Genomic DNA, 27313 nt, shown 5'->3' on the forward strand with positions numbered 1-27313 from the left:
GACACAATACAATACTATAACTTAACAGATAGAAAGTAAAAGTACTGTAAACAAGTGGATGGAAATGAACACTGAACCCTCACGCACATACTGCATACTCTCTTCTTACTCCAGAAAATAGAACCATCAAAGACCGCTCTATCTCACCCGAATCGCCCATAGCTTAGCTACCTCACGTTGATGAGGGCGTTTTGGTGTGTGTCAGCAGAGCTGCGAACCCCTCCCCCAACTAGGGCAAGGAAGGGAGCCAATGGGGTGTGAAAAACAACTCCCGAGGTATGATAATGAGGGACCACTTTAAACTGGCAAATTTGACAAAGAAATAAGCACGCAGGAATACGGACGAGCCTGGAGCACGATAAGAGAGAGGGGCGCTGCTGTTTGCATAACCAAAAGGCACACAGCTCAGTGCGCCTGTCATAAGACTGGAGCGCTCGGCCTGCGTCCAGCTCGCCCATTTGTGCGTGGGCATTGGCGCAGCCCAGTACCGTAAGACAAAAGAATCAAGTTCAACACCGACAGGGGGAATGTTTAGCACAGAAGAAAATCCTGTTGAACTGGGTGAGATTTCCGAGGGCGAGACTTACCTTCAACCTCTTGCATACTACAAAGTCACACACCGATGCCTGCCGCTGCTGCCCTCCAGCCATTGCCGTCGTTCAAAGCACCGCGCACGCGCGAATGTCAGGACTCGCGCGTGCGCACTACTAACAGCCAACGAGCCAGCGAAAACTTTGCACCTCATGATCCTGTCTAAAATGTGACACTCAAGCGCACTTTGTATCCCATGACGCTGTGCTACATTGAATGCGTCATTCACATAACATACAATTAATAAGAAAAGAGAAAACCTTCCTACCAAAGGATGAATCAGCTGCCGTGCAGTTGAACTCTAACCCCGGAAATTATCGCCCCAGCTGCCTAACAGCCGTCTTGATGAACGCCCCACCCCCCTGCTGAAGTCTTCGATGCCGGGTGTTTAGTCACGATTGCTTTGACAGGGAGTACCTGCTGTTGGCATCCGACCGACGTCGTCGTCAGACAGATCACAAGAGCGTCCACTTAACGTCGGTAGAGCAGCTGAGCAGGGTGCAGTGTCTGATCAGGTCGGTGTCAAGGAGAGCATACATATCTGTCAAGGTTTCAGATTGCAAGTGTGTGACATTTCCATAATTTCAGTGTGATAATGAGCGACATTTCAACGACTATGAGTGAGAACTCTGCGGTCGATATGTGGATAAGACATCTTTACCCCACCTAGTAGCTAATAAAACTCCTAGTGGAGAAACACCATCTGGTCTGCTATTATATAGCAGTACGCCCTCCATTAAATCCACAGATAATTTTTCCCCGCAGATTGATGTACAATCCCCGCATTTTAATTTATCGGGGATTTGTCCCCTTACATCTTCAAATTACCCAAAAAATGATAAACCCATCTCAGAGTCACTCATAGCCCTTGAGCAAATTCTGTCTTCCATATTACTTTTAATGGGAAAATTTGCTGTAAACTCTGATTGTATTTTGTCTTCGGTTACTGAGATACTGCAGGCATTGTTGGCACAAAATGTGAAAATTGTTGAAAATGTAATTAAGCCTCTCGTTACTCCTGCTAACACTGTTCTTGCTGTTCATAAAGAGGTTGATAACACTACTGAAGTGATGGGAAAGGCCCCTTTGGGATTATCTACAGAGGCGGAGATTCATAAGTCATCTAATCAATCCACTTCATCTGCCCTGCTTCTGAGAACCGAACCATTGCTAGTTGAGCAGGAAGAAAATGTGAGTGAAGTACCTCAAACGGGGGGCCATGATCTCTTTCCCATTTTTGTACATGATAAAAAGGAGCCAGAAGTTTCCTCGGGGTCTCCTAGAGCTGCCAAAATGAAATCAAGAGGGAAAAAGGGGAAACCTACACGTAAATATAAAAAGAAAAGACCTAGACAAATTATTTTTCCAAAACATATAATAACTGAAACACCCGCTCCTATAGAAAGAGGGTATAGCCCACCTTCTGATATTCCGGATAAGGTGGAAGTGGAAAGTATCTTAAATGATTCCAATGGAATTTCCCCGGTTGAAGTAACTATGGACAGGGTGGTTTCTGGTCCAGTAGTTGATGCCCCTGTTCCCCAACCTATAAGTATCGATGATAAATATTTCCCGATAGTAACAAGAGTATTTAATCCAACAGCTCCTATCTTTCTGCCTCAGACGGAGGTAGCTAGGAACGTAATACCTCAATCAGCAAAAAGCCCTATTTCATTTGTGGATACTTGTTCATTGGATTTTCTTCCATTATTTGATTCTGATCTAAAAATGAACAGATCTTGGCTACTCAGCTGCTTCAATGAGATTGAAAGTTTAAAGTTGGTTCTAACAAATGATATAGATTTAGTTCTCCCAATAAGATCTATAAATGGCCAACGAATAAGGGTAACGTTTTACTCTAAAATAATTGCTAATCTAGTTCTTCAACAAGCCGAAGCATTCCAATGTAGAGGAATTGACGTGCTACCTTTTGTTAATAAAAATTTGTGTCTTTCTCTTAATGAAAGAAATACAAAGTTGACCTCTGGACAGGATGTTTTTCCTATATGTAATAATGACCTAAAAATTTGGCTCTCCAGAGGCAAACGTATGGTTTCCCAGGTCCTTCCCTTACCTGGTAGCACAGATAACCCTCTAACTGAAGACTCTTCGATGTGGAACTGGTTACCTGGAGTTCTCTCAAATACCACCTCGAGAAACCCACGACCATCTTCACATCTTTAACCAGTGTTTAAAAATTGTCTCTTGGAATGCCGCTGGCTTGTCTAATTGCCCTGAAAAATTTGATTATCTCCTCTCCTTGAATGCGGATGTGTTATGTATCCAAGAAACATGGTGTGATACTCTTCCTTATGGAGGGAATGACTACTTCGTCCTAGAGGCCGCTGCAACTCCATCTAAAAAAGGCCATGCTAAAGGCGGAATTGCCTGTTTATTAGCCAATGCATTACAATGGCATTTCTCACATTATAAGAACGAGAGTAATCTATTCCAATCCATAACTATTTCTAACCTGGATCCTGTTGTTCAACGGTCTTCGTTTATAATATTAAATGCCTACATTCCTCCTGAAGATAATTTTACGACAGTTTTAAAACGTATGTTTTCCTATATAAAGCAATTATTAGAGGTGGATGACCCCCCATACTTACTACTGGTGGGGGACCTAAATTGTAAAGTGTCTAATACTTCCTTAGACATATTTAGAAATAAAGCAAAGGAAGAAGTATATAATATTCCCCAAGCTCTTCTGCCCAATAAAATAAAAACTAACAAAAGGGGCAAGATTCTTCTTGGGGAACTCAGTGCCGTGGAGGGAATTATTATAAATGGCAGAATGCCTTCAGATACCCCGGCTAATTATACTCATGGTTCAACCAGGGGAGAATCTATTTTGGACTATGTAATAACAGACTTTGACACGTTCTCTTTTCTTAAAGATTTGGTAATCACTCATACCCCCTTGAGTGACCATAAAATTATTAAATTAACTGTCTCATTAATACCCCCTGAATCTGACCTCTGGTCCTTAAAGAACAGAGGCTTTACTATTAATCGCCACTCAGATAGATGTTATTGGGGATCTAGTCATAATAAAGATGTACAAAACATCCTTACCCAATTTCTAACTGAGCTCGACTATTGGCAAGGTAGGGAATTCATGTTCCTTGAAACCCTCATCCAAAAAATCACCGAAATGGCTAGGAGTACAGGAAATTATAAAAATAAATATTTTTCTCCTAGTCCTCTATTAAGGTTAAATAAAGAAATCAATAAACTTGTTAGGATGCAATACCTTAATAGATCTGGGGAGAATGGGTTACAGCTAGCTCTGTTAAAAAGAAGGAGGGTGAGATTGAGAGCCAAGTTAAAAAGAGACAAAGAAGACACTTTATGGATCAAGCTAAGAGAGGCATCAAATTGTAAAAACTCTAGAGATTTTTGGTCCATAATAAGGCAAGGATGTGGATCTGTAAAAACGTCCACTCCGATTGTTATTACTGAAGATGTCTGGACCCAATTTGTGACCACCTTATATGCGCCCAATGATGCAGGGGGCGATGCATGGGTTCCAGATTTTAATACCGATTCTAAAATGGAACTCCCCACTGAGCATTCCATAGCTATCGCAATCAGGAGCATGCGCTCTTCTGGGGCTATGGGACCCGACGAATTGCCCATGTCTATAATTAAGCAAGACGTAATCACTTGGAGCAGGATTCTTCTTCCAGTGTTTCGGGCGTGTTTTAAAACTCGAACAGTTCCCGACTCTTGGCGGGGAAGTATCCTGATCCCAATTTTTAAAAAAGGAGACCGGGATAATCCCTCTAATTATCGCCTAATTGCTTTATTGGACGCGATAGGGAAAATTGTTGCAAAACTTTTATTAGTATTAATAACAGAATGGGCAAATTTAAATAATATTATACCTAGGGAACAGACAGGATTTCGAAAAGAGCACGGAACTCTAGATAACCTAACTCTGCTACAGGTAATTGTAGACAAATATGTTCGTGTACGTGGTGGGGGCATATATGCAGCATTTATAGATTTCTCCGCAGCGTTCGACAGGGTGGACCGACCGACGCTGTGGAGAAAGCTGTCGGCATTGGGTATGCCGGGATACTTATTGGATTTAGTTAAGTCCCTACACTGGAACACATGGTGTAGGGTGTTACAAGGCGGCGAAAGGGGTCTCTCTCAAGCTATCCCCTCCCGGAATGGACTAAAACAAGGATGTATATTGGCACCCACACTGTTTTCCCTGTATATGGCCGATTTGCCAACCGCTGTTGCAGATTGTGAGGGACTAGCCCCAAAAATTGGAGGAACTGCTATATCTATTCTAATGTATGCAGACGACATACTTGTTTTAGATCTGACCCCGAAAGGTCTCGCTAATCGTCTCCATACATTGAATGAATTCGCTGATGCACACTATATGAAAATCAATAGCTCAAAAAGCAAAATCATGTGCATCTTTGGTAAGAAGAAGTGCAGATCCAGGAGTTTCAACTGGACATTAAGCGGAGAAAAACTTGAGGTAGTTAACTCCTACACGTTTCTAGGCAAAATAATATCTTCTAACCTTAGTGAGAAGCCCCACATCGAAAATAATTCTAGAAAAGCAATGGCCCATGGTAGGGGATTATGTTCCTTGTATAAAGCGACGGGGAAGAGGCACTTCTCCTTATGCTTGGAGGTATTCCGAGCAAAGATTCCTGCTACCCTCCTTTATGGAATGGAATTGGTGGATCTAAATCAATGGGATTTTATGCAAAAAATGGAGGGGAAGGTATTAAGGAAAATTTCCTCATTTAATTCAGCCTGCTCCACATCTTCTTGCAGGCTGGAATTCGGACTGCGAAGTTGCTGGGCTCAAGGGTTGGCTGCTCTCGTAAGATGGGTAGCATGCTTGGCCCGAGGTAAACCAGGAACCTTACGAGAAATTTTAAAAAAGGAACTTTTGGGCAACTTTAATGAGTTCTCGCAGCTGGTAAAAATTTTTAGAAAAGCTGTTTCGATACTGGAACTGGATGAAAGTACGTTATTTTCACTTTCTCCATCAGAATTAAAGTTAAAGTTAAAAAGTATGTCCTGGGAACTATGTTATAAACTGGATATACTCGCCCAACAGAAGTATAAAGAAAGGGAAGCCCTGGTTTTAACCTATACACCTAAACTAGCCCAACAATACTTAACTTGGAACATTCCGCATGGTGTCCGTAGGATATGGTACCTTTTACGTCATAATTTGCTTCCACTTAATACACTACTTGCAAAATGGTATGGAGTGTCCCCCTTATGCAATTTATGTAATAATGCTGTTCAAGATCTCAACCATGTACTGTTTATTTGTCCGGTATTGCGCCTATTGCGAAAAAAATGGATAAAACCAATTTGTTTACAACTGGGAATTATGAATGTAAAAATGTTCTTCCATGCTCTTTTTTGCCCCCCTAACGAAATGTTCTGTTTCAGAATTTTTAAATATTTTAAAGAATTTTTAGATATATATTAATGTGATTCCGGGAGATGTTGATGAGTGCATTATTTGTAGATAACAAGTGGTTATTTCTGTTGATGTATGTAGCTTGTGTTTATTTTTGTTATGTTAATATGTACGTTATTTATGTGGCCCTCAATGAGAGCCAAATCATAATAAACTTTTGAACTTTGAACTTTGACTATGAGTGAGACTTTCTCGCGAGCAAAATCACACAATGAAAATTAGAAGAACATATATATATTCGAAATATGACCCTTCTCTCCTCCTTTGGAATTCACGAGGGACTGTTTTAAAACACAGGTTTCTGTCATTACTCATTACATTTGGTATATCATCAACGCTTAATCAGGCAGAGCAATTTATATGGATTGCACTGCTAAAAGCGTGTTTTCTTTGAATATTGTCAGAGCTGGAGTTAGAGATTCAAAAAATACTAACGTTTATAAAGCTTGCTTGTATTTTCTCTGCAACTGTTATGAGAGGTTTCAGCCTTTCAAAAGCCTGCTCCATCACTAACGCTGCTCACGAAGCAGAAACCGTAGTAAAACACAGGTGGTATCATCCCTTTGTGCTTGTTGTGACCAAACATGACAGGAAGGCAGGTAACTGTTGTACCTTACAATGTTGGTCCTCCTTATCGGCGACCTTAGTTATCCTCCGCTGTTGTCACTGTTGACCCTACGTCACACAATCCATTTTGGAATGCTAGGATTGTTACTTATTGTAGTGAATGAAATCCAGACAAGTTAGTGTAGATAAGGAGATTTAATGCCAATAAGATAAGTAATAAAACAAGTGGGAGCCAGGGAAGCGATGTCTTCAATCTCAACAGCTAATCACAGAATGAATGTCCCACATAGAATCAACACATCATACCATTCCACATTCTGACTCGTGGACTTAAAGAAACATACAACATAACACATCCCCCCCCTTATACAATGAAAGAAAATAAATACAGAAGAAAAAGAAATACAAAAAGAAACAAGTCAATAAATTACATAGCAAAATCTTTAAGCCAACCAGGCAAGGCTCTAGTTCTCTTATCGGGTAAAATATCGACAACCTTGCTCTGAAGAGTATCACATACATCCAAACGAGTAGTTGTCTGAACATCAGAACTGCAACCTTCGCCCACTCCCCCCTCATTACACAGGGAAGAACAGGGTTGCCTGAAGATACTCTGTTCAGAAACAGATACAGAATCATTACCAAGTTGAGACTGTACATGACTATTCTCAAAATGATCTTCTACCCAATCAAAATTATTGACAACAGGATTAGAAAACACCTCTTCACACTCTTGATCAGGATTCATGGCAATGTTTTTAAGATTCCACACTCTTCCATCGTCTAATCTTACCGAATTCTTTAAAACTTCAGCAACTCTACATGGTGGTTCAAAGCAACTCACGCCCTTAGGTACCTCAAAAGGTTTCTTAACTCTTACCCAATCTCCAACCTTGACAAGAACATCTTTAGTGTTATGATGACAATCATAAAACTCCTTGCTTCTATCATGAGTAGACACCAACTTATCCTTAACATCAACAGGAGACCAACTTGCTATTTTCCCATCAAAAAGCCACCCAGGGTTAAACTTACACCTCGCTGTTCTGCCTCTCATCATGGTGAACGGGGACATGCCAGTGCTGTTTTGCACAGTAACTCTATATGACCAAACTGCCTTCTGTACTTGCACCTTCCAATCTAGCTTACTATGCACAGAGGCCTGAATAACCCCTTTGATCACTCTGTTGAACCTTTCAACAGTACCGTTCCCACTAGGGTTATACAATGCTGTGGTTTTATGTTTAATACCACACCTGTCAAAATACTCCTTAGCCTGCTTGGACGTAAATTGGACACCATTGTCAGACAGCACACAAACAGGTAAACCCTCCACGATAAACATTTTATCTAAGAATTTAAGCACAGTCTGAGTGTCAACTCTCTCAACAAACTTAACAACCGGCCACTTGGAGAAAAGGTCAATGGCAAGTTTTTTGAGGTCATCCATCCACTCATCCACAGTTTCTTCTTTAGTTTGTTTCCTTTGAAAGAATTTGTGTCTTATGACCCCAATACACACTTTTGGTGCAAAATATTTATCCGTATTTCTGATAGCATTCTCAAATTCATCCAAATTGGGGTCATCAGATTTACTCATCCTGGAAAAGGTTTTTAACCCAATAGGTCCTAATGAATGTAGTAAAATTCTTGTTTTCTGCTCAGATTTCATTTTTTTTGTTTCATCAACAGCCTCTAAATAATTAACAAAATATTCTTTCCATTCTATCCACTTAATATTGGGTTGAGTGCCTTTAACCCAAAATGGTTCAGGAGGGCTTATTGAAAAATTCTGTTGTGCCATGTCTCTGTCTTTATTAGCAGTGCTTAAAGTGCAATCACCTTCTTCCATGCACTATACCACACTTAAAAAAATGAATTCAATAAATACAACCTTCTCCCGACTTCCTCACCTGTTGTAATAAATAAAGAGAAATATTCACCATTTACTTTTCTTTCACTTCTCTTGACCGGAATGTTCTTTTCATACACGATGTAATAATTAGTATGATTCGCGCTGTTAAATTTAAACTGTAACCTCTTATGTCACAGTATTAATTTCCTTCGTGACACTCTTCATAAATGTAAACAAATAATTAACAAAATGGCCGCCACGCTGGGTCGCGTTAGGTGACCTTACGTTCAGCGTCGTCTTCCGTGTAATGACGTGCCTTCAATCCGCTTTGCGCATGTGTTGTGACGCGCCTTTGCTTGCGTAGTCCTCCTCACGCTGAGCGCTGTGCGCATGGGCGCATGCAGAGTGGAACGGCAAACATGGATCGAAAGATGCAGGCAAGCCGGTATCACAACGGTTTCCAAAGATACAAGGTACAGCGCAACAGTAACGTGAAAGTTATAACGAACAGCGGTAGATACACAATCCAAATTACGATGTTAAATAACTCACAGGATAGTTCTTTTCCGGTCTGTTTTTTCCATAAAAAAAAATATTTCCTTAGAAACTCGCTCTTCACAACGAATCCAATATTAAAAGGTGACAATGTCCAGTTTCCCTCGTCGCCAATTTGTAGTGAATGAAATCCAGACAAGTTGGTGTAGATAAGGAGATTTGATGCCAATAAGATAAGTAATAAAACAGGTGGGAGCCAGGGAAGCGATGTCTTCAATCTCAACAGCTAATCACAGAATGAATGTCCCACATAGAATCAACACATCATACCATTCCACATTCTGACTCGTGGACTTAAAGAAACATACAACATAACACTTATGTGACGTCACCACCTGTCCCGGCCATTTCCCCTCTTTCTCCTGTCCCTGCCCCTGTCCCAGCTGTCCCCTGTCGGCCTTTCCAGCGTATCTTATTAGTAGATATTAACAACCTTCCTCCGTGGTCCGTATCTACTTTGTGGCAATGGCGACGAGGGTCTAAAGGAGGAGAGGCTCACAGGATCATCAAACCAACGCGAGTAAGCCGATGTGAGGAAAGCAGCTAGAAGTGCAGGCGGAAAACAAAGGTAGCGGGAATCCGAAAATAAAAATAAAGAAGACTGAAGTAAGTGAATCGGCGAATGTTGACAGCTGAGAGGAATTTGACTGGGGCACGGCGAAATTGACGCGCACGTAAAGCATCAAGGGATTGCTCAAGCGTCACACTGGTATTGCAAGCCCATTGGTGAATTGGGACTGACGTCATCGGGGCGGCCATCTTAGCGAAACCCCAAAGGAATCCTGTCAGTTTCACTGACTGAAAGAAAAGTAAAAGGATAGCGCGTATCTAAATATAAGCAAAATAAAGCTAACCCAGAGCACACATATGCAAGCAGAAATAACGGCCGTGTGAAGTAAATAAAACGGCAAAAGGGGTACAGGAAAAGAGGAGGGGAGGAAAACGAACAGAAGTAAATAGCCTGTTGGAATGTTTTGAAGGAAGCCAAAGAAACATTAATGCATGTGGAAAAAAACCGAAAAGGTGTACATGAATAAGTAAATAAAGATAAAACACAGCACAAATAAAGAATAAGACACACTGACAGCGAGGTGAAGAGAAAAGAAAATGGCCCAGAGTAACAACATCTTTGTTCCGCCACTATTTCTAGAGGAACCCGGAAAACCAGTAATGAAGTGGAAAAAATGGTTAAGGGCATTCGAAAACTATATAGTGTCAATAGATGGCAAGAAATATGACGCAGAAAGGAAGTTAGATCTCTTGTTCGGATTGTTAGGGAAAGCAGGACAGGAGGTGTTTGATAGTTTGCCAGAATACGAAAATCCACCAGGGGTATTCATACCACTCAACGAATATGAAGAAGCAGTAAAGAGGCTTGAGAAGCTGTACAATGAGGAAAGCAACATAATGGTGGGGAGGCATAAGTTTGCGCTCAGGAAGCAAGAGGAAGGCGAGACTATAGAAGAGTATATAGCGTGCCTAACAGTGCTAGCAAAGGATTGTGAGTTTAATGAGAGGACTGATGTCTACATAAGAGACCAAGTAGTGTTCTATTGTCACTAAGAAGGTACAAGAGAGATTGTTGCACGTGCAGGAACCCCACTCTACAGGATGTAACAGATATAGCAAAAGCAATTGAAAGGTCGTTGGTCACTACGAAAGTATTGTCAACCAGTAGTAGTCATGCCAGCGTATGTTACATACAAGACAAAAAGAAAAGTGAGCACAAGGGACCCGAGAAAAATTGGGGAGACAGGAGAACAGGAGGTAAAAATTTGAGTTGCTTCAGATGCGGTTCGCATGAACATCTCGCAGATCATAAGTCATGCCCAGCGATCGGCAAAATATGCGCAAAATGTAAAAGGTTTGGCCACTATACAACCTTGTGTAAAACTAGACTAAGAACAATGGAAAATGTGATGGTGAATAATGTGGGAGATTTTGACGAGGAAATGTGCGAGAAAATAGTATTGTATGTAGACATGGAAGGAGGAAGGATAAAAGGACCTATTGGAGAAACAAAAATTGGAGACATAGAGTTACAATTTACTGCAGATTCTGGGTCGCCCATAACAATCATATCAGACCTGATGTTCGAGGAAAAATGGCCAGATGTATCACTGAATGAAACAGACTTAAACCCCAAGGCTTTCGGAGAAATGGATATCGAAATGAAAGGATATTTCAATGACTCAGTCACGTTCAGAGGAAGAAAAATAAACACGAAGATATACGTGGCGGTGAAAGGCAGGATCTTGATAGGGTGGAAAGACTTGGTGAAGCTAGGCATGATACTCCAACCAGGAGCAAAGGAACCAATCATCTTAAGGGAAGAGCTAGTGAACAACATATGCATGGTGGAAAGCCAAGGGACAGTTGAAGAAGTAGTGGAAAAGTACGGAGAGGTTTTTAAAGATATTATTGACTGTGTACGTGGATTTATACATGAGATCAAGCTGAAGGATGGTGCAGAGCCCATCAAACACAAGGTGAGGGCAATACCATTGTCCGCAAGAGGAGAACTGAAAGAAGTGTTAACCAAGCTATGCAAAGAAGGTGTAATAGAGGAAACGAATGCATCCGAATGGGTGTCTGCAATAGTGGTCTCGAAGAAAAGGAAAACGGGTGAAATAAGACTATGTGTGGACCTAAGGTCGTTAAATAAAAACATTCTAATAAACTGCCACCCGCTCCCATTGTTACAAGACATCCTACAATCAGTGGCCGGATCAAAGTTCTTCACCCTGATCGACCTAAAAGCCGCATATCATCAGGTCACATTGACTGAAGAATCCAAAAACCTCACTACATTCATAACGCCCTTCGGTGCTTATAGATACATAAGATTACCCTTCGGCCTGGCCTCCTCCTCAGGGGTGTTCCAGAAATTGATGGATATGCTGTTTGGCGAAATCGAAGGAGTAAAAGCGTTCCAGGACAACATCCTGATACACACTAGAACAGAGCAAGAACATCTGCAAACGCTTGGGAGGGTACTAGACATCCTAAGGAAAAGAGGAATGACGGTGTCGAAAGAAAAATGTAAATTCATGAGAAGGAAGATAGAATATCTAGGACATGTGCTATCGTCAGAGGGGATAACTCCGAAAGACGACCTAGTCAAAGCTATCTGGGAGGCACCAGAACCGAAGGACAAGGAAACCCTGAAGTCCTTCCTGGGACTCAGCGAATATTACGCAAAATTCGTGAAAGGATACGCAGACAAGGTGGAACCCCTGAGGAAAGTGTTAAGAAAAAACACGAGCTACGTTTGGACGACTGAACAGGAGCTGGCATTTCAAAAAATAAAGTAAGACATAGCAAAGGCACCAGCACTGAAAGCTTACGACCCCAAGCTGGAGAACATAATCACAGTAGATGCCAGCGCAAAAGGCATTGGGGCAGTATTCTGCCAGGCAGAAGAAGGCAAAGAAAACACCATCACATTCATCTCAAGGAGACTAAACGACACTGAGAGACACTATAGCACGATAGAGCGTGAAGCACTAGCGTGTGTCTGGGCAGTGCAAAAGCTAAAGAACTACCTGTGGGGAAAGAAATTCAAAATTGTTACTGACCACAAGCCGTTGGTACATATGATGGACGAAGAAGGTAATGGAAGCGGAAAAGCAAGCTCCAGACTCATAAGGTTTTTGTCTAAGCTCCAGGAGTACACATTTGGCATAAGGCACATAAGCCTGAACAGTAGAGCTGACTGCCTATCATGGATGCCTATGGAAAACCAGGAAAATTAGTCATTGGATGACGTAGAGTGTGTAGTGGCCTGGATCGATGCATTGGATGACGAATGTGGGTCCATAACTGAAGAAGAATGGAAGGAAGGAATGGAGAAAGACTGGATAATAAGCAAGGTAATAAATTACGTGCAGACGAAATGGCCTCCAATAAGGAACTTGAAAAACGAATTCAAAAGCTATCAGCAGATAAGTGAGGAACTAACCATAGAGAACGGCCTACTAAGAAGATGCGAACAGTTAATTCCCCCGGCAGCATTGAGGGGGAGAATAATAAAATTGGCTCACAAAGGACACCCAGGAAGTAGCTCAACAAAGAACATTATCAAAAAGCACTACTGGTGGCCAGGAATACATCAGGAGGTGAACAACTTCATTGACAAATGCGAGTCATGTCTCAAAGCAAACAAACATTGGAAGGTAAGAAAAGGGGAGCTGCAGATGGTGGAGATACCGAGTGGACCGTGGCAAAAAATTGCTGTGGATTTCGCCGTCCCGTTCCAAAGATTGCCAGAAGACAACAAGTACATTATAGTCATAACGGATTACTACTCCAAATGGGTGCATTTCAAGTTTGTACAATCTATCACGACCGAAAAAGTAATCAAGTTCTTCAAAAAGACGTTCGCTGTAGAGGGACAGCCTAAAATCATAGTCTCCGACAACGGAGCATAGCTTATATCTGCACAAATGGTGGAGTTTTTGAAGAAGGCGGGCATCAAACAAGAAAAGACGCCGCTATATAGCCCAAAGAGTAACGGCCAAGTTGAAAGAGTGAATACGTTCATAAAAGAAGGGATCCAATTGGCCATCGCTTCTCAATTAAATGTTAAGGACAGCATGCGAGAAAAAATAAACACATATAATAACACCCCGAATGAAACAACCAAATTCACTCCGTTTTACCTTATGAGAGGGAGAGAGTGTAGGGACATGCTGACGTCTAAATATAACAATTGGTGTAGGAGTGGAGGAGAAACTGAACTGATAAAAGACAATGAGCTACATGTCAGAGAGAGAATCATATGCAAACAGGAAAAGACCAAGAAGTACGCTGACCAAGCCAACAAAGCCAAGGTGAAGGAAATAGAACGCGGGGACTGGGTTATGGCGAAGAAACCAGGCTTGGTGGACAAAGGAGAATCAACCTACAGTGGCCCTGTGCAAGTACAAGAATCTGCAAAAGGAGCAGTGTATCTAGGAGAAAAGGGTTGGCGAAGCAAAGACGATGTAGTCAAGTTGAAACATGGACAAGAAAAGATCATAATGAATGGGAAAAGAGTGGAAGAGGAAGGCGCTGATGATAGCATCCTAGAATGGGATGACGTTTCCGATAGCCAGTAACAATTGAAATAAAACAAACTAGGCACTTAAATGTAACACTTGTCAAAAACAATATTATCCACAAAGAGAGGTTACAAAAGGTCCACATTCAATATTTATTAACACTGTTATTAAAATCACATATCAAATTTCAGTTAAAAAAAAAATTATAATTCATATTCCAAATACCAAAGACACAATAATTGGAAATACAATAAAAGAAAAGAAAATAGTTCTTAAGCATAATTAGTAGTTGAAAAAAACAGTAAGAAGTGTCAAAGGGAAAAAAATCTCGACGCGCGTTTCGGCGGCCAGCGCCGTCTTCGGGAGAATAGCTACGTGTATTCTAAAGAAAATAAAGAAAATATCACAAGAAATCCAAAATAAGAATAAACCCAATTGGTAATATAAAATCTAAACAATTAAGAGTTTCTAGGACAACTTTATCACCTCTCATTTTTGAACAAGTTTACATAATTAATATCAACCCATGATTTTTTTTTTTTTTTGTAAATATCTTTTTATTGCAGTAACATCAGAAAGGCATACAGTATATTCGATCCATTCCCCTTGGTGCTCTGTTGAAGCGCCGCTCCCTCACCCCTGTATCACACAGCCATTCAGCTCACACCCCGGAGGTTGAGCGGCAATATCATGGGGGAAAAAAGAAACTGCGCTGGAGCATTCTGTATAGGTCAATAACTACCAGGTGGGTGGGAAATGGCAGAGCTGCTTTTCGGTCCCAACGCTCCAATTAATATCAACCCATGATGCGGGCTTTTCATTTCCTTGTTCACTCCGAAGAACCTCAGCCCAGGTAGTTACCAAAATAAACACTACATTTATAAGGAGGTAATATTTGCTCAACCTGGATTATTTAAATAACATAATATTAGTTTCAGTGAACAGACCTATGCTTTATTTTATTATGGAAGAACTCCTAGAACTATTAACAGAGGGTTCAAAAAAGGCAGGTATGTCTATCTAAGAACCAATGATGATGAACTCCATTAATAAGTGATATAAGAGCGTACTCTCAGCATGTCTCATAGAGACGGATATGACGGAGACTTATAAGTAGTGACATTTCATGGGTTTAAGGGATTTGCATTCGTAACGGTTGCTTTTCTTAAGGTTATGATACTTACATATAAATTTAGCAAGATGGTATTTTTAAAAAAGATCTTGTGAATAGATGAAGAGCGTTTCTTTGCTTCCAGACCGCACGGAATTCAGATAGACTGCAAAAAATTGTTACAGTTATTCTTCTGCTAATATATATTGGAGGAAGTGGAGAGTAGTGGTAATAGCTTTATGGGCTGTATTTAATACCTAAATTGATGCTGAAAATAAAAGATTCAGTTTGTTTCGGCTAGTATTTGGTAATTCAGCTAATTCTGCGACATACGCAATTCTCGCTACTTCTGTCGGTACTTCTGTCGGTGCCTGGTCGCCTAAACCCAAAATAAAACAAAAACACCCTTTAATGTCAGTGTTCCTAGAGGCATGTGAAATGGTATTAACACATAGTTGTCATTTTGAGTAGCCTTCAAACTAGAAACTCGTCTGATTTATATGTTGGGTTCAGGTCAGCGTCACAAGTAACCTCCGGTTTTAGTGTGATGGAAATCTAGAGAGTTAAGATGGCATAGACTGTCACTAATTTCTAAATTTGTCGACTGACAAGCTATTGACATGTTCAAAATAAATATCAATTACCTGCTCCTATTTCGAAGAATCACGACTACGGTAATTTTGTATAAAACCAATGATAATAGGCTCTATGGATAAAGAAAGTTGAAATATATAAAGGTAAAAAATCATTCAAAGCGCACATATTCTAATAGATAAGTCGTAGCGCAAAAGCGGCGGATACCTGTTTCAATTTCGAGCAATTCATGCACTCGCTCCGCGGACCGGTAAACATGTGATAAGTTACCAGCTGGAAAGTTAAAGGGAGAGGAGATAAATCACGACTAGTATTGATAAATGCCTAAGCGTTTGCAATATATCGTACAAGGTCATTGAGCAGACCGCAATAAATGCATACCTTGGCGGCTGCAGATGAGAGTAAATCTACTCAATGTGGAGATTTCTTTCACGGTCCAATATTCTTTTTAAAAGGAAAAGAGAATAAATTCAAATTTTCTTGTTGGAATTCAAAGAAGAGCAAAACCAACCCTATCCTAACTTCAATAATAGGGCGGTATGTCAAAGGGAACGTCGTATATCAAGGAAACGCCCAGAGATCCGCGTTACTGTAAAGAAACTTACTGAGTAGAATTAAGACAGCAGTTCGTAAGAGTCCAGGAGCGAGGATCGGGGTTCTGTTTAGCTTCTTTTCAAACCGATACTAACCGAGGGAGGAGTTCTACTTCGCTATTTAATCTGTTTTGGGCGGGTCAACAGGTTACAGCTGAAATGAATGAAATATTCACCCTCACGCTAAAAAGCGGTGAAGCCTAAAACGGACTGTGAAACTATGATGTGGACACTAAAAATGGACTAATCGAATTCAATTCAGTGGGTAAATACAAAGGAGGACCATTTAAAGTGACACGTAGTGATTTAAAACGGACCACGATGTGGATACTGAAAACTGACTAATCTGATTCACTCCAAAGTGTAGAAACAAACGCAGGACCATTCAAATTATAGCGTGGTGAAAATAAGTGTTGTCAAATGTCGCCTGATATGCAAAAGAACCATTATATGATCACATGGTTGAAACTATGCCTGATGAGATAGGCATTAATTCGTCAAATTCTGTCAATAGGGTCATTAAATAATTCTCATATTGGTTGCACCCATATAGACAAAAAATATCCAGAGATTTACGATAGCCAGTACTCTAGGGTGGAAGAAGAGTTGGGCAACCTGTCCAATGTTGGGAGTATGGCTGAAAGCGGCATCTTCGACAGGAGTCACCGCAGGGAAGACACAGACATTGCCCCAGTCATCTCCCCAGCACTGGGTGGAGTAGGAGTCATGACTAGAAGCGGAAGGCAAATCAGAATGCCCAAACGTTATGAAGACTTTGTCCAAGATTAAATGTGTTGTTAAGGGGTAAAGGAGGGAGATGTTGTACCTTGCAATGTTGGTCCTTATCGGCGACCTTAGTTATCCTCCGCTGTTGTCACTGTTGACCCTACGTCACGCATTCCATTTTGGAATGCTAGGATTGTTACTTATGTGACGTCACCACCTGTCCCGGCCATTTCCCCTCTTTCTCCTGTCCCTGCACCTGCCCCTGTCCCAGCTGTACCCTGTGGGCCTTTCCAGCGTATCTTATTAGTAAATATTAACAACCTTCCTCCGTGGTCCGTATCTACTTTGTGACAGTAACATTGTAAGTAGGTTTATTCTTCCAAGCACATATTGTCGCAGCGTCCCTTGCACCTCGGCCAGCAGCAACTGCCAAACTGACATGGTCGAGTAGAAAACCGCATCACAGTAGAATGTTAGCACAGAGATTCCACAGAGGTGCATGGCCAGTGACCACCAGTGAAATCATAACAGTGCTCAGTACTCTATTTAATGATGCTGCAGGCAATGTTTGTTGTAATATCTGGAAACACCAGGAGCACCAGACCAAACAGGACTATAGACATGGCAGTACATGAAGAAGGATCGTGGCCAGCAGACCGTGCCAGGCTAAAAGCACATTTTATTAAGCAGTAGATGTGGTGTCGTGGGCGCTAGGCCCACATACTGCAGGAAAGACTGACTCAGACACAGTGGTGATGGTGGTTAACTGGCCTCTAGCACGTGCACCCGGGCCCTTTTATTGACAGGGCCACGTCAACCGTGGCACCCGTGATGGATGGGTGTGGGGGTGCAGTGTGTCCAGCCCTCAAGGTAGTGGCTGGGAGTCTAGCTTCCTGCGGAACACTAGAATGTGTCCCGCAGGACATTACACTCCTCCCCAACTTTGAGGAACAAAGTGTTAGTCCAACCTGTAGGGATAAAACAAACAGTTAACTAAATACCACAGGGTCCATCAGTCTCTAGAGTCAGATGGCAGGACAACAGCAGACCTGGACTCGTGACTTTGCTTGCAGCAGAACCTTCTCGGTGGGCACCCGTAGTTTAACCTGAGGGGTTCAGGACACGACTGCTGGCTCGGAGACGTCCGCTGCATACAGTCAGCTCGCTGACGATGAAATGTCTTGCATGGCTTCCACTTTGCTGACGTCTGTGATGGTCTGTGGTGAGTTCTAAACAGTTCCTTTTAGTGGGTTGCGTCGTGAACATGGATGGAGTCCCAAGTGAGAATTCACAGAGGTGTTGCTGGACTGACTGTCCCTGTTGAACTGCTTGGCTGTAACCGGTAACCTATCGATGGGGCAAAGTCTCTTCTCGCTCTCCCGCCTGGGGAGGCCCGTTGTCGGGGTTGCTGCAAGACTGTAGGAGGGCTGCGCTGGGGCTCGCTTGTTTGCCGTCTGGGAGCATCTGCAGGACCGCCGAGGAGCCGTTACTTAGTCGCATGCACAACCCTCACGGGCGGATGAGTCTTGGCCAAGACTTGCACTCGCTGCCGCGGTTCCGGTGTAGGCCAGGTTCACATGTGGCCTCTGGTTTCTTTTGTAGGCTGGTGTGGCGACGGTGCAGGACTCCAGTCCGCCAATCTTCTGGGAGTGGTGTTGTTTGACGCAGGTGCTGATGGCTGGCGTGATGGTGGTTGGCAGGCATATGGTGACTCTGGATGACAGGTGGTGGTGACTTGCTGGGAGTGTTGTATGTCCGGAGGGACTTGGCAGCCATGTGCCTCCGCCTTGCTGAGCTGGAGTGCCTGTGGCAGTTTGAGTGTGGAGCTCCTCTCTTGCCTGGCTTGGGGCCACTGATGATTCCATTTTGAGGCAGTGTGAGGACGGACACTCTGTGCTGATTTTCACCCGTGGCATCTGTGGACAGGAGGAGGGATGCCACTTGACTTAGACTGCCGACGCTCGGGACGGACGGTCGCCTGGGGAAGCGTTAGGATGAGACGCGGTTGGCGCTTGCTGCGGCACGTTCAGTTCACCCATGAGGCTGTATCCAGGGACGTTAGTCTGCCTTGGTGGCTGTCTGGTGTGTCAGGGTGTGCTCTTGGCTTGCTGTGAGTCCTTGGTCTTCTCCCTTTGTTGGTTTGTGCAGCCCACCTGTGTTTCTCCGATTTTCGGGATGACAGGGCTGTCACTCTCTTCTTTCTTCGAGGGTGTTGTGTTTGGACCTCAAGGCGGCGCTGTCATGGTGCCTGATTTTGCCTTGGTTCTGGCGCGCTCCTTGTTTGCTGGGCGATGTGAGGTCCGGTCGCGTGTCGCTGGTTGTTGGAGCGCATGTAGATGTGGCGGCCAGCCACGTGGGACGTGCGGCTCCTCTCTTGCCTGTCTGGGGTCGCGGCCGACTCAGTCTTAAGGCAGTGTGAGGGAGGACACCATGGGTGGTCTTAGGCCTACTGTGGGGCTTCGCTGGGGTGATGGAGACTTGGGTGCTCTCCTACCTGCATTCAGCAGTGCTTCTTTGTGGAGAGGTCTCCTGGGTGCTGTCTGGTTCACTGGCGCTGTCCTCTGCGTGCCTCTGACTTTGCGTGCGCTTTCTTCTTCCTGGACTCTCTCTTCTGGCACTTGGTGTGCCTGTGGTGTGGCTTGCGGTTGTGCCTGTTCACCAGTAGGAGCGGGTGATGCAACCTCTTCACTGGTGGTGACGTTGGGCAGCCATGTGTGTTGCGGGCTCCGCACCAGTCTTTCTTGCGCTGTTTCTGGGGGCAGTTTCCTGGAGACTTTGCTGTCTTGGCTGGTCGTCCACTTCTTTCTAGCAGGGTTGTCTTTGGTGTCGTAGCTTGAGCTTGGACAGCGCTTGCCTGGTCTGGAGAAGCTTTTCTGGTGGCCTTTGGTGATGTGCCATACATAGTCTTTTCTCCTTTGACAGTCCTGGCAGCCCATTAGGGTGGTGTGCCATGCACCCTGTCCGTCTTTGTGTGCATCATTTGGGCTTGGCGTCTTACTGGGCTTTGCCGTCTTTTGCTTCTTGGCACGTTCTTGTGCTGGGGTAGTCCTGGGCCCTTGGCATCTCCTTGCTAGGTGTGGGTTTCTCGTGCGTGCATCCATCTGGCACATTGGGCTTGCTGCATAGGGACAGAGACACTGTAGACCTCTCATGCTCCCTTCTCTTGCAGGGCAGCTGGGTGCAGTCAGTTCTGGTACTGGCTTTGCTTTGCAGCCTCAGTTTCCATTGAGTAAGGGCGGTGCAGAGCTGTAGACGTCCCTGTTTTCGCCCGTTAGTTGAGGTGGGGTTGGATGCTTTCTTCTGTTGGTATGCTTCCTTTACTCCTCCTGGGCGTTGCATGATCAGGCTGCACTGCTGTGGGCTTTTGGTCGCACTGTTCTGACTGGGTTTTGGTAGGTGGCGCACGTTTGGGCTTCTTGAAAACTCTCTGTGGGGTTAACAGTCTCTCCCTTGTGCTCCTTGTAGCCCCTGACCTCATTACACAGTTTCTGTTGTAGCTCGTGCGAGGCACTGTGGTAGGGGCGACCAGGTGGAGCTGTGGTTGCGGTGGTTGCTGACACTGCAGGACTCTGTATGCGGCAGTGTGGGGTTATAGTGTGGGGACTTCTCAGTGTGTGTAACTGTTCCTGTTTGGTTTCTTTTATTGTGTGCGCACTTCATGCACTGCCTTACTGCTCAGGCACTTGGTAGCTTTTTATTTTGTTTTACTGGGGTCTGGCTTGCTTTGACTGGATTGTGGCTGCAACAATCTCCTTGATTTGGCCCATCTGACCTTTTGAGAGCTGGCTGTTTCTTCCCACAGTAACAACCGGCCGGGCTCTCGTGTACTTGCTTTATTTTGTGGAGTACTAGTGATGGTCACTAGGTGGCAGTGCTGCGCCTCTGCTTTGCAGGTAGTTCTCGTTTTATCTGCGGCCGTACTGCTCTTTCCTGCACCGTGGGGATGCTGGCCTTGCTGCTGCCGGTACCCGGAGTGTTCATCAGGGCACAAGTCCTAAAAAAAGAAGTGGGAGGACGCTGTCATCGGAAGTGACATCATGACAGGTGGCATGCACCATCGGGCTCATTGCTTCCCCGCTCACCCCTTATATGCGATTGCATCTGAGAAATCAGTGCGTGAGCAGCGCGCTGTGAGCTCCGAGCTCCTCGTCCCAGAGAGGCCAAAGAGTTAAGCCCAGCTGTTTGGCAGGGGGGGACGGCATCCACCTGGTAAAATAAGTGGGGGGACGCCGTCCACCCGCGTGGTACCCCGACTCGAGCCCTGGTGTTCATCGCAGTTCAAAGGCAGCCGTTGCTCTCCTTTGGACCCGAGTCGTGCAGGGTTAATGATAGAGGCAGGAGCTCTCTCCGCTGTAGCTCACTTCACTGCCTACTAGGCTGCCACGCTTCTCCCCTTCAATTGCTGACATTGGAGCCCTGCTGCGGCGACCCCTGGCGTTGGGCCCATCCTTCTGCCGGTGAACAGCTCACGCGCCCACCTTCGTACTGCCCTGGTTGTACGATGAAGGTAAGGGGGCTGTAGAGCAGCGCACATGGGCTGGGAAGCTCGCTTTCTCACTCCTTTTTGTTCATCGTGGCCTGGGTATTTTTAGTGCAGCATGCTGCAGTGGAGTAGATGCAGCTTAGTGCCAGGATTCGTCCGCAACACAGTGTAAAGGAGTTAGCAGTCCAGTAGCTGGGGTGGGCGGAGCTAGGTGGGCAGAGGGGAAGAGGTGGGGACAGGACAGGAAGGGGTTAGTTAGAGTAGGGACAGGGAACTGATAAGACATACTGAATAAAGCTCCAGTTAATACCTAAGATATGTGTATGTGTTCATTGTAGCTGGATGCTACAACTGGCGACGAGGGTGGGATCCAGTCAAGCCCACTGCCTGCAGAAAGTTTAAAGAGACGCCCTGTCCCTGTCCCAGGCAGCCTCAAGAAAAAAAAACGCAGCCGAGAAGTGCAAGCCGCTGATGCCCCAGGAGAAGAGGCCAGCCGCAGGCAGCTTGTTCCCCTTCGTGAGGGAGCCGTGAGGAGCTGTACATCCGAGCGCTGACAGGCTCGAAGAAGAGAGAAGTGGAGCGCGCCGACACGCGACCCCGCCAGAAGCGTGAGCATTGATAGTGCAGAGATCGGGAGCCTACTCCGACTCTGCTGCGTGCCCCACAGTGAAAGAAAAGTGCCCCAGTGTCGAGGACAACGTCCACCCCGACCGCCCAGCGAGAGCGATCAAGCGCCGGTAAACCCGAGCCTGAGACCCCGCCGTCGGTGAAATCCTCACGCGGGATGCGTGTACGTCGGCAGGCCGCCGCGAAAGAAAAAGCGGGAACGTGCTGAGCAAGGCGGGAGCCCACCCCAACCTCACCTGGTAGCTGCGGTGGCCAGAGAAAAGTGATGTGTGCTGCCCCCGAAGACGCCGACCGGTGAGTCCAGAGTGAGCTAGCAGTGCATGAACTGAGAGAGAAAGCCTCGTGTACCGGTACTGACGGCGGCCATCTTTAAGTCAGGCGCTCGTCAGGACAGACCCCTTGACTGTCATAGGGCGGCCATCTTGGAGTCAGGCAACAGCAAGAAGTCATCAAGCATTGGCAAAAGTAAACAAGCATTGGCAAAAAAAAAGGAAAAAAGTGAACAAGCATTGGTAAAAGCGATCAAACATTAGCAAAAACAAAGAAATAAACATTGGTAAAAGTAACATTAACAAGCAGTGACAAGGGAACCCAACGAATCTCGACAAGTGAATACTGGCAACAAGAACCGAACAAGCATTGGTAGCTAAAACAATTACAACTCTTGGAGACATACACCGGCAACCAAAATAAAAGAAAATAAAGGTCGGAAACAAGCACTGAAGACCCACCGTCAAGATGTCCAACCCTCCCGCACCAAAGAAGTCAAAGGAGGAACGCATCTACGAGCACCGGAGCCACTAACAGTCACAACTGGAAGCAGCATGGGCCTAAAATGGCAGGAATGGCTAGAGGACTTCGAGGACTATATTGAAGGGTCCAAAATAGAGCCGGATAAAGACAAGATAATAGCCCTTCGCAATTTAGGGGGGCGTGAAATAGGCAAGATTGTGCGAGAGATCCCAACCACAGACGGTGACACCTATGCCAAAGTGAGAGATGTGCTAAACAACCGTTTTCTGCACAAGAGAAACGTCGACTACGAGCGACACAAGTTCCACCAGCAGCGTCAGGGAAAAGAAGAACCCCTGAGCTCTTTCATACATCGACTGCGACGACAGTCCCAATACTGTGACTTTACAAATTTCTCGCCTGATGCAGCCATTAAATCTCAAATAATCACTGGATGTCATTCGGAGTCGCTGAGGCGACGGCTACTGAGAAAACCGCAAGAACTCGCAGAAATCGAGGAGAATTCCCGGTTGTACGACCAGGCTGAAGAAAATGCAGCGGACATCGAAACCGGTCCCAGTACTAGTAATGAACAAGCCAACCGCGTCTCTGACCGGCGACCTGGTAGACAAGATCATCGTGACAACAGCAGACGTAACCCACGTGACAGGTCACGTCGCTCCAGATTTTCGCCCCGGCGTCGCCCGGATTACAGAAGGAAAGAACCAGAGAGGAGGGATCGGCGACCCGATCGCACGAGGCGGTGTTTCAGGTGCGGTTACGACTACCCTCACATCGACTCCTGCCCTGCCATGGGCCAACGTTGCAGAAAATGTGGACGGTCCAACCACTTTGAGGCCATGTGTGGTGAATACCACAGAGAAAGACGCAGTGACAATGACAGACGTGATAGCCAGCAGAGGCCTTCGAGATCTGAGACCAAATGTCACCACATCAGAGCGGTTCAGGGTGAACCCACTCGATCTCCCGCGTCCTCCCACTCCAGCCACGAGTCTCGACGCTCCAGATGGGACCGTCGCTCTCCGTCAAGAGAATCTAGATCGTCTTCGTCCAGGCGGTCTTCATACACCACTGAGTACATCAACATCGCTGACAACGATCAGTTCAAACGTTACCCACGTCTCAACATCAAGGTGGGCAACCACGCAGCCAAATTCGTGATGGACAGTGGCGCGTCGCTCAACTACATCTCAGTTGCTGAACATGAACGCATGAACCCAAAACCTCACTTGCGTTTCGCGCCTGTCCGTGTGTACACCTGGATGTCGAGGAAACCACTCCTGTGTCTCGGCAAGTTCGACACCACCCTCACGCATGGCAGCATCTCCATCCCGGCAGTCATCCATGTCATTAAAGGACCCGATGCCGACTGTTTGCTGAGCCTCCCCACAGCTGAACGCCTTCATTTGGTGCATGTCCTCTTCAATGTGAATGACAGCTCAGACTATGTTGTGAAATTTCCATCGCTATTCCAGGGCCTGGGTAAATTGAAGGGCCGACAGATTCATCTGCACATAAATGAACAAATCAAGCCAGTGGCCCAACATCCACGGCGGGTGCCCTTCCACTTGCAATCTGCGGTTGAAGATGAACTGCAAGAACTCTTGGACGCTGACATCATCGAGTGCACGGAGGGTCCCACCCCCTGGGTGTCCCCGGTGGTCATTGTTCCCAAGAAGGGGACCCCCAACAAGGTCCGTCTCTGTGTGGACATGCGCCTGCCGAACACGGCCATCGAAAGGGAGAGACACCACGGCCCACATTTGAGCGACATGATCACAGCGCTCAATGGGGCGAAAGTATTTTCTAAACTGGACCTGAACAAGGGCTATCATCAGCTCGAACTCGATGACAGCTCTCGCTCCATCACTACTTTTGCAACGCACCTTGGTCTATTCCGCTATAAACGGCTCCGTTTTGGCGTCTCATCGGCTGCCGAAATTTTCCAAGAGGCGATACGTCTTGTTATCCAACACATACCTAACGCACTCAATTATAGCGATGATATTTTAGTTTACGGATCTGACATGCGAGAGCACGACATCGCCCTTGACCGTGTCTGCCACGCCTTGATGGACGCCAACTTGACCCTCAACAAAGGAAAATGCGAATTTCATCAATCGACCCTGAAATTCTTCGGTCACATCTTCTCGTCCAGTGGCATGAAACCGGACCCTGACAAGATCGCCATGCTCAACAACACCAAGAGTCCAGCCGACGTCAACGACCTACGCTCCTTCCTAGGAATGGCGAGCTACTGTGCCCGCTACATTCGTGACTACGCCACCGTAAGTCACCCACTGAGACTTCTCACAAAAGCTGGTCAGTCTTTTGATTGGACCCCGTAGTGTGAGCGTGCCTTCATTGCCATCAAACGCGCCGTGGAATCGGCCGACTGCCTCTCCTATTTCAACCCCAGGAGGAAAACAGAAATCACTGTAGACGCAAGCCCCGTAGGCCTGGGAGCCATCCTGGCTCAGTACGACAATGAATCGGACCAGAGGCGGATCATCGCCTACGCCAGTCGGAGCCTGACTGACCCCGAAAGGAAGTATTCTCAACCTGAGAAGGAGAGCCTGGCCGTTGTGTGGGCATGTGAGCACTTCCACATCTTCGTATACGGGAAACATTTCACGCTCATAACCGACCACCAGGCACTTGTCACAATCTACGGGAATCCCAAATGCAAGATGCCCCCCAGGATCGAAAGGTGGGGCTTACGGCTACAAGAGTACACCTTCACGATCGTCCACAAACTGGGGAAGGCAGAGAATCCGGCGGATTACATGTCCCGCCACCCCCGTGAATCCTCAGAGACTGCGCCCTCCATCGCGGAAGAATACATCCACTTTGTGACCGGTCATGCTCGTCCACCAGCTATCCCCATGCTCGCCATTCGGGAAGCGACCAACTAAGACAACATCTTACAGACTGTACTGAAGCGCATACAATCCAACAAGTGGAGGTACCACCCGCAGGAGGAAGAGGAGGACCCCGCCGTCAAGAAAGAACTTCAGGCCTTCCGACATGTCTCAGACGAACTCTCCGTAACCAGTGATGGCCTCCTCCTGAGAGATCACAGACTAGTCATCCCGGCGACACTGAGACAAGGAGTAATTGACCTCGCTCACGAAGGCCATCGAGGGGTCGTATCCACCAAAAGGGCACTGAGAGAGCGTGTCTGGTTTCCAGCCCTCGACCAGATGGTTGAGGACACCTTGAAAGACTGTCATCCATGTCAACTGACCAACCACAGCAACCCACCCGCACCTCTGCAGATGACCCCATTGCCCGACGGAGTATGGCAGGAAGTTGCCATGGACTTTTATGGACCCCTGCAATCAGGGAAATACGTAGTTGTCATCATGGATGAGTACTCCAGATTCCCAGTGGCCCAGTTCATATCATCCACTAGTGCCGCCTGCACTCTCAAGGTGCTTGAAGAAACCTTCGCGACATGGGGTGTCCTCAAGGTCATCAAGACGGACAACGGGCCCCGGTTCAACGGTCACGAATTCGGTGACTTTGCGAAGCACATGGACTTTCAACACCGCAAGGTCACGCCACTCTGGCCCCAAGCCAACGGCACTGTAGAGAGATTCATGTCCACCATCAATAGAACTTTCCAGTAAGCCACCGCCGAGAAGAAAGATTTGAGGTCAGCCCTGAATGAAGTCCTTTGTGCCTATAGAACCACTCCGCACTCTACGACGGGCCAGTGCCCGGCCACTCTCATGCTTGGGAGGACAATGAGAAATAGGATCCCAACCTGGGATGGAGCACTGAGGAAGCCCCTCTCGGATCAGCAACACAGAGACATGGTCGCAACGGATCAGTGCCGCAAAGAAAAAATGAAAGAATATGCTGACCGCAAGCGAAGGGCCCGGTCACCCTCCCTCAAGGAAGGCGACAAAGTCCTTGTCAAGCAAGAACAGCGCCAAAAGACTGACTGTCGCTTCAAGGATGAGCCCCTCACAATTATACAACAAAAGGGCACCATGGTGACCGCAGAATCGGAAAATCGGCGAGTCACCCGCAACGCTTCTCACTTCAAGAAATGTCCTCCTGAGGACCACGAAAACATAATCACAATCCCCACACCTGAGAGTCGAGACAATCCTGAGTCTGTCGCATCCGACACCGGACATTCATCGGCAAAGGAATCGTCTGCTGAGAACATTGTGTCCACACCAGCGAGACCCCGACGTCATGTGCAGCCCCCTAAGAGACTGATTGTAGAGATGGACTAATCTCTATTTCATTTGTTACGTTATTAAGAAAGGGGGAGATGTAAAGGAGTTAGCAGTCCAGTAGCTGGGGTGGGCGGAGCTAGGTGGGCAGAG

The 27313-nt window shown here is 45.7% G+C and overlaps 2 protein-coding genes across 4 annotated transcripts in view; one reads left to right on the forward strand and one right to left on the reverse strand.

Annotated features, from left to right (window-relative positions):
- Positions 1-769, reverse strand: part of LOC147708292 (E3 ubiquitin-protein ligase RNF146-like) — a 128141-nt gene extending 127372 nt beyond the window's left edge. The window contains exon 1 of one of the 2 annotated variants that reach the window (XM_086927017.1): positions 588-769. The gene's annotated coding sequence lies outside the window, so the exon portion shown is untranslated. The remainder of the gene's footprint in view (positions 1-587) is intronic. The other variant, XM_086927018.1, reaches the window with a different exon arrangement.
- Positions 770-969: 200 nt separating this feature from the next.
- ECHDC1 (ethylmalonyl-CoA decarboxylase 1) overlaps positions 970-27313 on the forward strand; it is a 329806-nt gene continuing 303462 nt past the window's right edge. For both annotated transcript variants that reach the window (XM_086927019.1, XM_086927020.1), the window contains exon 1: positions 970-1106. The gene's annotated coding sequence lies outside the window, so the exon portion shown is untranslated. The remainder of the gene's footprint in view (positions 1107-27313) is intronic.

Source organism: Lissotriton vulgaris, chromosome 6 (assembly GCF_964263255.1).
Source record: "Lissotriton vulgaris chromosome 6, aLisVul1.2, whole genome shotgun sequence".
NCBI classification, from domain to species: Eukaryota; Metazoa; Chordata; class Amphibia; order Caudata; family Salamandridae; genus Lissotriton; species Lissotriton vulgaris.